Source organism: Girardinichthys multiradiatus, chromosome 23, assembly GCF_021462225.1.
Source record: "Girardinichthys multiradiatus isolate DD_20200921_A chromosome 23, DD_fGirMul_XY1, whole genome shotgun sequence".
NCBI lineage: Eukaryota > Metazoa > Chordata > Actinopteri > Cyprinodontiformes > Goodeidae > Girardinichthys > Girardinichthys multiradiatus.
In genome coordinates, this window is record NC_061815.1 from 23,265,234 (window position 1) to 23,277,545 (window position 12,312).

General features: G+C 42.4%; 1 long non-coding RNA gene across 1 annotated transcript; it reads left to right on the plus strand.

Annotated features, from left to right (window-relative positions):
* The first annotated feature begins 2,503 nt into the window (after nucleotides 1–2,503).
* On the plus strand, nucleotides 2,504–7,545 carry LOC124860044. Its single transcript, XR_007036264.1, has 3 exons — nucleotides 2,504–2,541; nucleotides 6,033–6,123; nucleotides 6,223–7,545. It is a non-coding gene; the product is annotated as an uncharacterized LOC124860044 (long non-coding RNA).
* The last annotated feature ends 4,767 nt before the right edge of the window (nucleotides 7,546–12,312 follow it).

The window sequence follows — 12,312 nt, forward strand, 5'->3', positions numbered from 1 at the left end:
GCCGGTCCATTGTGGTGAAGAGAGAGCTGAGCCGAAAAGCAAAGCTCTCAATTTACTGGTCGGTCTACGTTCCTACCCTCACCTATGGCCATGAACTTTGAGTCATGACCGAAAGAACGAGATCACAGATACAAGCGGCTGAAATGAGCTTCCTCCGTAGGGTGGCCGGGCACTCCCTTAGAGATAGGGTGAGGAGCTTGGCCATCCGGGAAGAGCTCGGAGTAGAGCCGCTGCTCCTCCACATTGAGAGGAGCCAGTTGAGGTGGCTCGGGCATCTATACCGGATGCCTCCTGGACGCCTTCCTCGGGAGGTGTTCCAGGCACGTCCCACCCGGAGGAGGCCCAGGGGACGGCCCAGGACACGCTGGAGGGACTATGTCTCTTGGCTGGCCTGGGAACGCCTTGGGCTCCCCCTGGAGGAGCTGGAGGAGGTGTCTGGAGAGAGGGACGTCTGGGCGTCTCTGCTGAGTCTGCTGCCCCCGCGACCCGGTCCTGGATAAGCGGAAGACGACGAACGAACGAACTGTTTTTTTGGTATAGTTTATGTGTGTCAGATACAGCAAATGATTAAGAGATTTCAGCTACATTGTGTTACACTACTAAATTTTCTCTAACATTTAACAAGATAGTATGTAAAGCCAAAATTACAGTGCCCAGGAACTGAGATGGGGGAAATAAATATATTGCGTGCACACAAAATGCTAATTTGTTCACACGAAATACTGATTCCTCCCCACAAAATACTAATTTGTGCCCAGGAAATATATATAATGTGAGCACGAAATACTAAAACAGCGCACTTTCAAACATATGGAGGAACAAAACAATAACATGGACAGGGGTAGTCTGATTGAGTTTTATTTTAGGCTAGGAAGGAGCTACAAAAAAATTCTGAAATGCCCGGCATCACAAGGAATTCTCATTATTGAGAGGCATTTAAATAGAATATTGAGAGCTAGGTATTAAAGCTTCCTGCTTCCGTTTCCTGACTGTGGTCGGGAAACACAAGGGAGATGCTTCCTCCAGGGCCGAAGTGGTTGTTCACTTCGGGGTTAACTCCCTCTACTTGCGTGTCAAGGGGGGTGAGACTTCTATAATAATGAAGAGACAGGATTGCTGAAGCAGCGGAGTAACTGTACTGCACACTGATTGCATGTTAAATGTACTGTGGCCAGCTGAACTTCCTCCCCGGTCGCCGTCATGCATTCTGCCAAAACACACAACCGCACGCACACTCTTCTTCTCTCTTCAAACTGTTCTACGTGGTCCAAGCTGACAGCGCACAGCCCCACCGCACGTACACACATCTTCTGCAACACAGGTCACTTGATGCCTACTTCGTGGGAACGAATTAGTATTTCATGCACACGCTATATTAATATTTTTCCCCCATGTCTGTTCCCGGGCACCGTACAAAATAACAACACACGTGTTGTCTTTAATTTACATAATTTATGAGTTTGTCAGCTAATTTGCTTAAACAGAATCAGGATTTTGTTGAAGAGGATAACTACTGTTAGTGTTTTAAGAGTGGTTGCAGTTACAAAATGGACCATTCAAAATGTCAAAAAAATTCTGATTCCTGTAAATGAGAGCAACTATTTTGTGAATTATCCATTATACAATACAGTTTATGTGAGCCAAGACATGTGTAGAGAGTGGATGATGCCAGCATATTTACCAGATGTAAAAAAGCGGGCAAAGACCAGGGAACTATTTCAGATAGTAGTCGTGAGCTTAGTTCAAAATGTTAAAATGGTCACCTTCAAACATAAATTGATTAATTTTTGCCTGGCTGAACGAAAATTAAAACAAGTGCTTGTTAAGGGTCAACTGGTACATCACTGGTCATGCAGATAAAGTAGATGCAGATTTCTTTTTCATGACTGGAGGGAAAAAATCCAGAGTGGTGTAGGGGGGGTCTGCACAGACTATAAAGGTGACAACTGAGAACAGATCGGCCTCTTGTCAGCACAACTCCGCTTTGTTGTGGAACATTTGACAAACTGTTCTTTGTGACTTTGAAAGATTTTTATTATTGTCATTACTAGAAAGAGTCAAGAAAGAGGTTCCAATTTCCAGTCTGCTGGGTTTAATTTTTATTTTCTACTTCTTCATGGATTGTAATTTCCCGCTTTACATTAAGTAAGCTTTACATTAATGGAGCTTACTTGATATAAATTGCTGGACCAAGAGAAAGAGGAAAATTTGGTACTTTTCTTTCCAAAGGTGATGCTTTTTATTTAACTACTAGTCCTCTTAGTGAGCAAAATATTATACCAGACAATTTTGTTTAGGCCATACTGATACTGAAAAGAGACAGTAAATGGGTCTTTATATCACAGTCTTATATAGGTGATGTTTCAGTCTATAAATAAAAGCAGAAGGTGTTTTATGAAAGCGATTAGTGCTTCATGGTCTTCCATTGAACGTCTGTCAACTCTCCCTGGACAAGGGTCCTGGCTGGTTGCCCGGGAAACTAGCATATGACTATTCTGAGAGCCTTGGTGGAGACGGAAAGAGGAAACAAGAGTAGTAAAGGTAAGTCACTCAAGGCCTCTTCGCTCAACCTGATAAAGTGTGATGAAAATCAAAGGCCACAACTCGACGATGCCTCCAATTCAGCAGAGACGGGAGACAGAAAGAAGTTGTCTCTTTACACAGATCTCTGAAAAGAGTTGAAAACAAAGGAGCAAATATTTTACTGATCCCAGAACACGTCTTTATAAAGTGAACGGATCAATAGGATAACCTGAGAATGGATTTTCTTTTTCATCAAATGTACAAACAAACTCAGTGCAGCAGATTACAACAGATCTCACCCGTTAGCTTTTCTCTTTGATTCACACGAATCAGTTTTATAGCTGCATTAATTAATTAATAACAGCAATCCCTGCATGAGCATAGATCTGGGGTTGTACGCTTTTTATTCATGTATTTGAGGAGGCTGTCAGCGGTAATTACGACAACATGCTTCTAATCAGTCTGTCTGAATAGCCGCTGCATCCCAACCCCCCTCACAGTAGTGCTGCAAAAAAAATGTTTGCTTTACAAAAGCACATGCATGCAACAATGTAAGCATTCAGGTGACTTTAGTTTGAGCAAGGGCAGCGCATGGCAGGAAAACAACTTATTTCAGTGACCTGCTTTTGAGGATTTAAAAATGTGGATATGCATTTGAGGAATTGTTGCACCTATTATTACACTCATTGTTTAAATGTAAGCCGCAATCATCCAGGGTTGCAATAGTAAAACCCACAATGTCTTGCAAAAGTTTTCATTTTCTTTTCTTTTCTTTTTTTTAAAAATCCGGCAGAGTAGCGTTCAGAATTGTTGTCCAAGAGCCAAGAAGAAGCCCAACAGATTTACTTTCACAAGTGGAGCATTACAGCTAACGCTTTAAAGCTCTGCTTGATATTTATAAAATAAACTTTATTAGAAACTCCTTTGGGATTATTTCAATTGTTACAACATGGAGACAGAAATGAAAAGGAAAAAAAATAAGAAGCACAAAAGAGAGGTAGGTGTGGCAAAAAGGAACAGTGGAGACATACTTTAAACTCCTAGGTTCAGGTGCCGATACCCCATAGGGGCAACCGGACCCAGGAGGTGGTCCCCTTCCCTCTGGCGGTAGAAACAGGCAGACCGCCCCAGCACCTGAACCTGGGCTGCTCTAGCCTAGGCTGGTGCCTGAACCTGAGCAACCCCGGCCTGGAACCCGACCCCCCGCCCCGCCCCGCCCCGACCCCAGTCCCCAACAACCCCCGTCCTTATCCAGAGAGGGGGCCATGTACAAAATAGGGGTCCACATGGTCCAAACTAGCCCGCCAACCAGAGCCGCCACAGGATGAAACAGTCCCAACCCCCCCCCCCAATGAATTCCAATCTTAACCCCATGAGCCCGCCCACGCCCAATGAACCCCAACATGAATTTCCCCACAGGGCTACCCCCAACCAGAAAACAGATATCAAACACATGCCCCTAAACCCAAACACCATGAATCCCCTCCCCACAGCACAGGGGGCACACCCCTACAGGTGAGATGAATCCCTGAAAAGCCGACAAAGCCACACCCACACAGCGCAAGCCCCATAGGGGCCTGCTCTGCGGTAGGCAGTTCACATTCTGAACATTTTCAGAATTTGTCTGATTACAGCCACAATTCTCAATGTATTTTATTGTGATTTTATGTGACAGACCAATACAAAGTCATGCATATTTATGAAGTGGAGAAAAAATTCAAATAAAAAAAACATTATTTTGTCTCCAGCTGAGACTGAGATTTGTGGCTATGCTTCAATGCCAAACAGCTCAAGCACTGTCAGATTGGGTTGAGAGTGACAGTGAACATCAGCTTTGATGTCCTGTCCTGCTAACGGATAAGCCTCCTCCTAGTCCCTAGTCCCAAGTCTTTAGCACCCTCTAACTGGTTTTCCTCTGGGACTGTCCTGTACTTACAACCCCAATTCCAATGAAGTTTGGGAGTTTTGTAAAACATAAATAAAACCAGAATACAATGATTTGCAAATTCTGTTAAACCAATATGCAATTAAATACACTACAAAGACAAGATATTTAATGTTCAAACTGATAAACTTTATTGTGTTCTTTCAAATATTCACTCATTTTGAATTTGATGGTTGCAACACGTTCCAAAAAAAACTTTCCTTCAACATTTATTCACTCAAGCTTCAGATCTCTACAGCTCCTTTAAAGTGACCATGGGCCCTTTTGCTACTTCTTCTATTAATGCTCTCCTCAGGTTGATTCTATTGATTAATTAGGTTACTGCTGTACTTCTTGTTAGTCTATCACAAAAAAATCTATCACAAAAAAATCCTACTACAGCTCTTGGTAGATGTGCCACCTCCCATCAAGAGACCCGACATTCACCATAAGCTTAGAAGGAGGAGACTCGAAAGCCATGACGGCATCAGGCGTCGCAACCAGAGGAGAAGGAACAGATCCTTCATCCTGTCCATCTTCAAGGAGAAGAAGAGAGCATTTCGATAAGGAACCAAGGAGGAACTGAGAGCTGTGCATGTTCATGTTGTTGTAATTATTATTATGATTAGCTATTATTTAATATTTTATTAAATAATAATTTGGTCTGTTTAGTGTTGTCCTGTGAATACCAGCCCAATAAGGCAGTGGTATTAGGACAATAGTGAATGGCGTGAAATGAGCTCTGCCATTAGTGAACAGCAAAACGCACACAAATTCACATAATGTCTTAAAATTCAAGAATTTATTAACAAAAATAAGTCAACTCAAAGATATTTCAAACAAACTCTTTACTATCCTACAACAATCCAACTGAGACCAATTAACCTAACAGTCATGTCTTTGGACTGTGGGAGGAAGCCAGAGTACCCAGTGAGAACCCACGCATGCATGGGGAGAACATGCAAATTCCATGCAGAAAGACCCCTGGTCAGGAATTGAACCCAGGACCATTTTGCTGCAAGGCAACAGTGCTACCAACTGCGCCACCATGCAGCCCTATTAAAATAATATTTAAGGAAATATTATTTTGAATTAGAAACAACAACCTTTCTGGATAAAGCTTACGTCAACCGTTCTAGAGAAGGGTTTCTGAAGGGCGCTGCATGGTTTTGGGAAGCAAAGTTGTTATCCACATGTAGCTGAAAAAAGGGACTTGTTTTGCAGCTACTCTCAGTAGCTCTGGGGGGGGGGGGGGGGGTCTGCTGTTTAGCCCACCGAGCCTAACTGTTCGACAAAGGCACGTTGTGGCTCTTTCAGTGGCCGTGGTGCTACCTGGGCTTGCATGCAGGAAGGTGTGCGATGCTGCAGTTCCGTTGTCTGTTGCCTACCAACCTGGCACTAGGGTGGATAATGCCAATATCTGTCATAATGCCAAACAAGGTTAACTCTTTAGCAGGCAACAATTATGGAGGCAGGGGTTAGGTTAAACAGGTTTATTGAAACACAAGAAAATGCAGCGGGGTTGTCCAGGAGTCCAGTTTCTTCTGATCGGTGCACCGAGTTAACAATCTGACGCCTCCTTCAGGGTTCCTGCTGCTTATAAACTCTCCCTTGATGAGCTTTGATGATCCACGCCTGTGAGGCTGCACCTGCCTGTCACATCCTGCAAGAGAAAGGTGAGAGAGAATGAGAGAGGGAAAATTACACCAGCAAACCATACAAACCTGTGCTCAGCTCCATGACATGACATCATCTACATCATGTTCTTTCTCCAGTGCTTTTAATACCATCCAGCAGGAACGTCTGAGGGACAAGCCAAAGCTGTCAGGAGTCGACCACCACCACTCTTAGCGCATACTGGATAACTGTGGCTGCCCACAGTATGTGTTCACCATCTGCACAGCAGACTTCTCCAATAACTCACCAGGCTGCCTACAAAGGTTTCTTAATGACCATCTGTAAAGAGCCCATAGTCGGCCTCATCAGAGGGGATGACGACTCAGAGTACAGACAGTAGACACAGTATTTTGTGGACTGGTGCTAGCGGAACCACCTCCTGATCACCGTGGGGAAAACCAAGGAGCTGATGGTGGATTTCCGCAGGCTCAGACCCACCACACTGACACTGGTAAACATCCAGGTAAATGACATTGAGATTGTAGAATCTTATAAGCACCTGGGTCTTCACCTGAACAATAAACTGGACTGGAGTCACAACACTGGTTCTTTTTACAGGAAGTGTCAGAGCAGACTCTACCTGCTAAGGAGACTGAGCCTCCTGCACCCCTAAAGACCTTTTCTGACTTTGGTGGCATCAGCCATCTTCTTTGGTGTAGTTTGTTAGATTAGCAGTTTATCTACAGCTTATAGGAAGTGTTTAGATAAGCTCATAAGGCCAGTGGTATCCTAAGACACCCTCTCAGCCCATTGGAGGTGGTGGGGGATAGAAGGACTCTAGCAAAAATAACATCACTGTTAAACAATGTCTCCCACCCCATGCATGAAGCTGTTGCAGAACTGGAGAGCTACTTCAGTGAAAGCATCCTGCATCCTAGGTGCGCAAAAGAGTTTTATTGCTTACATTTCCATTTCACTTTGCTGTTGGTACATGTGAATTTCCTCACTGTGGGACCATAAAGGATATTTCTATTCTATTTTCTTTTCTAAAATATAAATTGCAGTTTGTGGTTTTAACATGACAAAATGTGAATACAGTTCAAAGGGTAATAATAATTTTGTAAGGCTTTGTGTCTATATGACCTCATCCTCTGTGCAACATCTTGTAGACACACACATGACTGAACAGGCTGCCATGAGGTCAGTGTTTGTTTTCCCTCTTTTGTCCCGGTCTTCATCCCTCGGTTTAGATCCAGGGTGACAGGGCAGAGTCAGAGTGGATAGGCCAAGCGACCATGAAGTGTAAGGGCAGAGATAGTGGCCTGGGCAGTACGGTCGAGAGATCTGAGCCTGTTGGTGACAGCACAGGCGCTTCTTGGGGGAATAATTCAATCATAACACAAGCGTGATTAAGGTAGAGAGAGAGAAAGAGACTTGGGGGGGTGGGGGAGCTGTGAGTTAAAGCCAGAGTATAAGAAACAGGATAGAGGCATGAGGAGAAAGAATCAGATTACCATGCTCCTAAAGGGAAGTGGGGGATGACACTCACCCAACCATATTTAGGCGGCAGAAGCTCAAGGAATGAAGTCCTCGGACTGTCTGTCTCTTGACCCTGCCGGGGAGGGAGATGGTGAGACTAGAACAGAAGAACCACTCATGCTTGAAGTGAGATTGTGCCTAATCGTCCAGAGGCTTAGACTGAGTAACTGTGACTTCTCAGGGAGGGGAAGGCACAATCTGAAGGGCTAAAAAATCCTAATCAGATTTTTTTATGCAAACAGGCGAACCCCGGTCAGCTGCTTGGGCCGCTCGGAGCTCTCTGCAATGAGTTGTGACACAAGTCATTTTACTTCAGCTCTACTCCGTTTGTGCACATTTGCAGGATGAGCATTGTGCTCTCTTCGTTTACTATCGTATGTGTGAATGAAACAGATTTTTGGAGCTGGTAGGCTGCTTTAATGCATTTAAGTTCACCTATCTGAATTGCTTTTGTTGGCCTCTTTGCCCTCATTTCTACTTACTCTCTGCATCTAGGCTGTCAATTTATGTCCTTTACTAACATTTTGGTGGTGAAATGCTATACGATTTCGGAGAAAAACGTGTTTTATCCCTACAGTAAGAGCATTGTGATCATAGTTGAAGGGCTCAGATTTGTTTTCTCTTTTAATGCGTGTGCGTGGTTTTGTTTGTGCTTTTTCGCTGTGTTTATGATGCCGTGCATGTCCATTTGTGTTTGTTTGCTCATGCTTGTCTCAGAGTATCGATTTAGCCAGTCCATAGCAGACATTAAATGAAAAGAGTAAAAGCTGAGGCCAACAGAGAGAGAGATGTGAAGACTGATAGACGGCAATAAAAAAAAACTGTAGGCATGCGGAAAATGCTAGATTTTTAACAGCAAAATAGCAATAATGGATTAAAATATTTTGGTAAGAACACCAGACACTGATGAAAACGATGATGTAGTGTTACCCACAGATTAGAAGGCATTGGTACTTGACTATAAAATCACCACAAAGGCAAAAGTGACTCACAAACTGGACAAAAACCCACAACAGCCCCCTGCTAATATCACCAACAGAACACGCACACATACACACAATAAATGTGCTCTTACAAATCAATTTTGCTCTAGTATACAGACACAACCGGACTGAAGGAAGTGGCTCGGAAATATCAAAACAACCTTGGGGAGCTTGAGCTCACTGTGAGCTCTGTGTGCCACCACTATGTGGGCTCTTTATATCTCTCCCATTCAATCAATTCGCTCCCTGCTCTTTCATCCATTAATATGGCCTCCCTCCTCACGTAATATTCGAACCATTGTACTGTTTCTCCTATGCGGCAGGTATCATAAAGCACAGGAGGCAGACAAGAACATACGAACATGACTGTGTGTGAGGCTCTCTGGTCAGGCGGCAGAAATGTCACAGTTTTGCAGGCGTTATGGCTTATTAGGGAAGTCTTTCTAATGGAAAAGAGTGCTGAATGAACAGTTAGGTGTCTTTTATTTATTCACTATGCATATTTGACATGCTGTACACACATGAAGAAATGTAAAACAACCTCATATATAAATACATAAACATGCAAGTCTTGAAAGCCCAAAACAACACATTCAGTCCGCATGGCTGTAAATTAATTTAACTTTAAATTCTGATACTTGCTCAACAGTTAGGACCCTGGTTTTGTTCAAAATAAATCGAAGAATTAATAAATAAATAAATAAATAAATATGGTGAACATGCCGAACACGACGGTTGCCAGAGCCTGATGACATTATCAGGGAAACCATAACACAAACACACAATTTTTAAATTGCTTCTGACAATCCAGACAGTAAGAGTCCTATAGTAGCAGTAATTCAGAATTTCATTGTAAGGATTTCAGCATACAGAAATTTGAAAGGTAGTGAAGAGGAAAACATTGTTGAGGGGGGCAAGCATGTGCACGAGGCACAGATGTGATGACCTACATGATGACCTGCTGAAGTTCAACAGCTTGCATTGGCCACTCTTGCTCCCTTCGTGGCTTCATGCACTCACATAATAAGGTGTTTCTTCAAGATAGAGGGTTGCACAATGGAGCCAGGTGGTGCAATAAGGTAAAAGTCCCCAGTTTCACTCTTTCAGGGTTGCATGTGTTACATCTTTGGATTAATGTTTTAAGTGGACACTGGAGAAACCTTTGGATGGTGTAAGAAGATTACTTTAAAAAAAACAGCAACACACATGATTAATTTTTGCTTCTAATGTTCACCACCTGGATAATACAATGGCTCTTTAAAAACTTGTAGTTAAGATGATGATATACTTTTGTTTTTGACTCTCTACATACAGCAACCTCTATGACTGTAATTCACCTAGAAGTGCTAGCGGAGGTGGTTGCCAACACCCTTTCATGCAGATAATGAAACTGTGGCCCTGGTATATGACTGTCCCAGTGGAACCTAAAGAAATATAAAACCTCTCGGCACCAAACAATTTGGCCTTCATGGTTATTGCATCCCTGACATTAGGTAACTTTCCATTTATAGTAGAAGTGACTGCGTCTAACAACCTACCCATATTTAAAGCTACTTTTTAAAATACTTATCCTAATTTAAACACATTTTTTGTGGAACATAACCTTTAAATGCCCTCTCCATGCAGAGCCAGTGTTCAAGTAAAACTGAGTGACTCTACATCCAAGTACCTTGCATTCACATGCAAACAGAGACACGTGTCAGTTGTTTCAGCATATGTACACACACTGCACTCACGGGAGGTCAAGAGCACCATCTGTGCATGTTTCATTGTTAATTAGATTCACAGCTACTGAATAATAAATTGGTGTGACCAAAATAGAGTGAAGGTGGGGAATACCTAAGGCTAGGAGAAGGTGGGGGTTGAAATTTAGCAAAATTTATATAGGCATCTTGGAAATCATCAAGCTTTTTATCTTGTTTCCTGCACGTCGTTTCTGGTGTTAAGCCAGTTAGTCTCATTAGGTCAAGCAGTCGTGATAAAGTTTTTTAACACAGTTTCACCCAATGTGAGATAAACAGAAGTAATTAAAAGTTAAATACAACAAAAAGCTATTGGGTGAAAGTACAAACGATATTCTTAGACGTTAAAATTGCTTATGTTGTTTAGTTCAGTTTATGTATATTGTAGAGATTTGCATTTTACATAGAAGTTTTCAACAATACTAGTTTATTGTGTTAGATTCTAAATGAAGTCTAATTCATTCTCAAATAAATATTTTTACTTAGCTATCACAATCTCTGCAAATATCACATTGACTGTCCTTGAAAAGTTTCCTGCATAACAACTTACTATTTAGCAGAGCATTTTACAATGTTAAAATATACTTGCTGTAGAGAATAAACTGTAGAGTAAACTGTCACAATATTGTGTTTCTGTCTTGATTCCTAACAGACTCAAGATTTCCTAACAGACACACAGAAGAGTCCAGAGAGCCAACATCACTACTGCATCCTGTCAGCAGGTCAGATATACCTAATTAAATTACTTCTGTCTTTTTATTCCTTCAAATACTGAAAGTTCAGCTCCATCCATGCTCTTACATCTGAAAAACAGCAGCCTCACCGCTGACTGGGATTTGCCAAACGGAAGATAAACCTGAATGTCATCTGCATAAAAATTTTATTACACAGTGGGCTGCATGGTGGCGCAGTTGGTAGCACTGTTGCCTTGCAGCAAGAAGGTCCTGGGTTTGACTCTGCATGGAGTTTGCATGCTCTTCTCGTGCATGTGTGGGTTCTCCCCGGGTACTCTGGCTTTCTCCCAAATTCCAAAGACATGACTGTTAGGTTAATTGCTCTCTCTAAATTGCCCTTAGGTGTGAATGAATGTGTGCATGGTTGTTTGTCCTGTATGTCTCTGTGTTTCCCTACGGTGGACTGGCGACCTGTCCAGGGTGTGCCCTGCCTCTCGCCCCTTAGACTGCTGGAGATAGGCACCAGCCCCCCTGTGACCCACTATGGAAAAGCAGTATAGAAGATGAATCAACGATTAAATTATATTTCTTGAAACGGACCCCAAAGGGAGCAGGTACAAAGGGAATAAAATAGGACCTAAAATGGAGCCTTGAGGTACCCCATATTTAAGAGGAGCAACAGAGTACGAAAAATGTCCCAACTGGACAAAGAAAACTATTGGATAGGATGTAAAACAATCTATGGCTGTGCCTTTAATACCAACAGATTGCTACAACCTTGATCTAATGTGTCAAAAGCAGCAGTTAGGTCAAGAAGAATGGAAACAGCTGAATCGCCAGAATCAGCAGTAAAACATAGATCATTGCACACCCTGAGAAATGTAGTTTCAGAACTGTGACAAGACTTAAAGACAGACTGAAACTTATCATGAACATCTTAAAGTTGCAGGTGCTCTTGTTGCTGAAAAAAAACACTTTCTCTGAAAGTATAGAAAGAAAGAGCAGTTTGGAAATCGGCCTAAAGTTTGAGAACAGTAGGATCCAAATTGCCCTTCTTAAGTAGAGGCTGGAAAACAGCATGTTTGGAACACAACCTAAAAGAGATGTTAACAAAATGTAAAATCTAGGGACATACAGAACTAAAAACCTACTTCAACAATCTGGGATGAATGCTGTCACGAAGGCCTGACCTTCTGGTCTATCTCTGAAATCTGAAAAATGGATCCATGTTCAAAATAATCTAAACAGATTTCTAATAGCCGCCTGATACTCAGTCAAACAGTTTTTAAACATCTTCAAATAAATTTGAA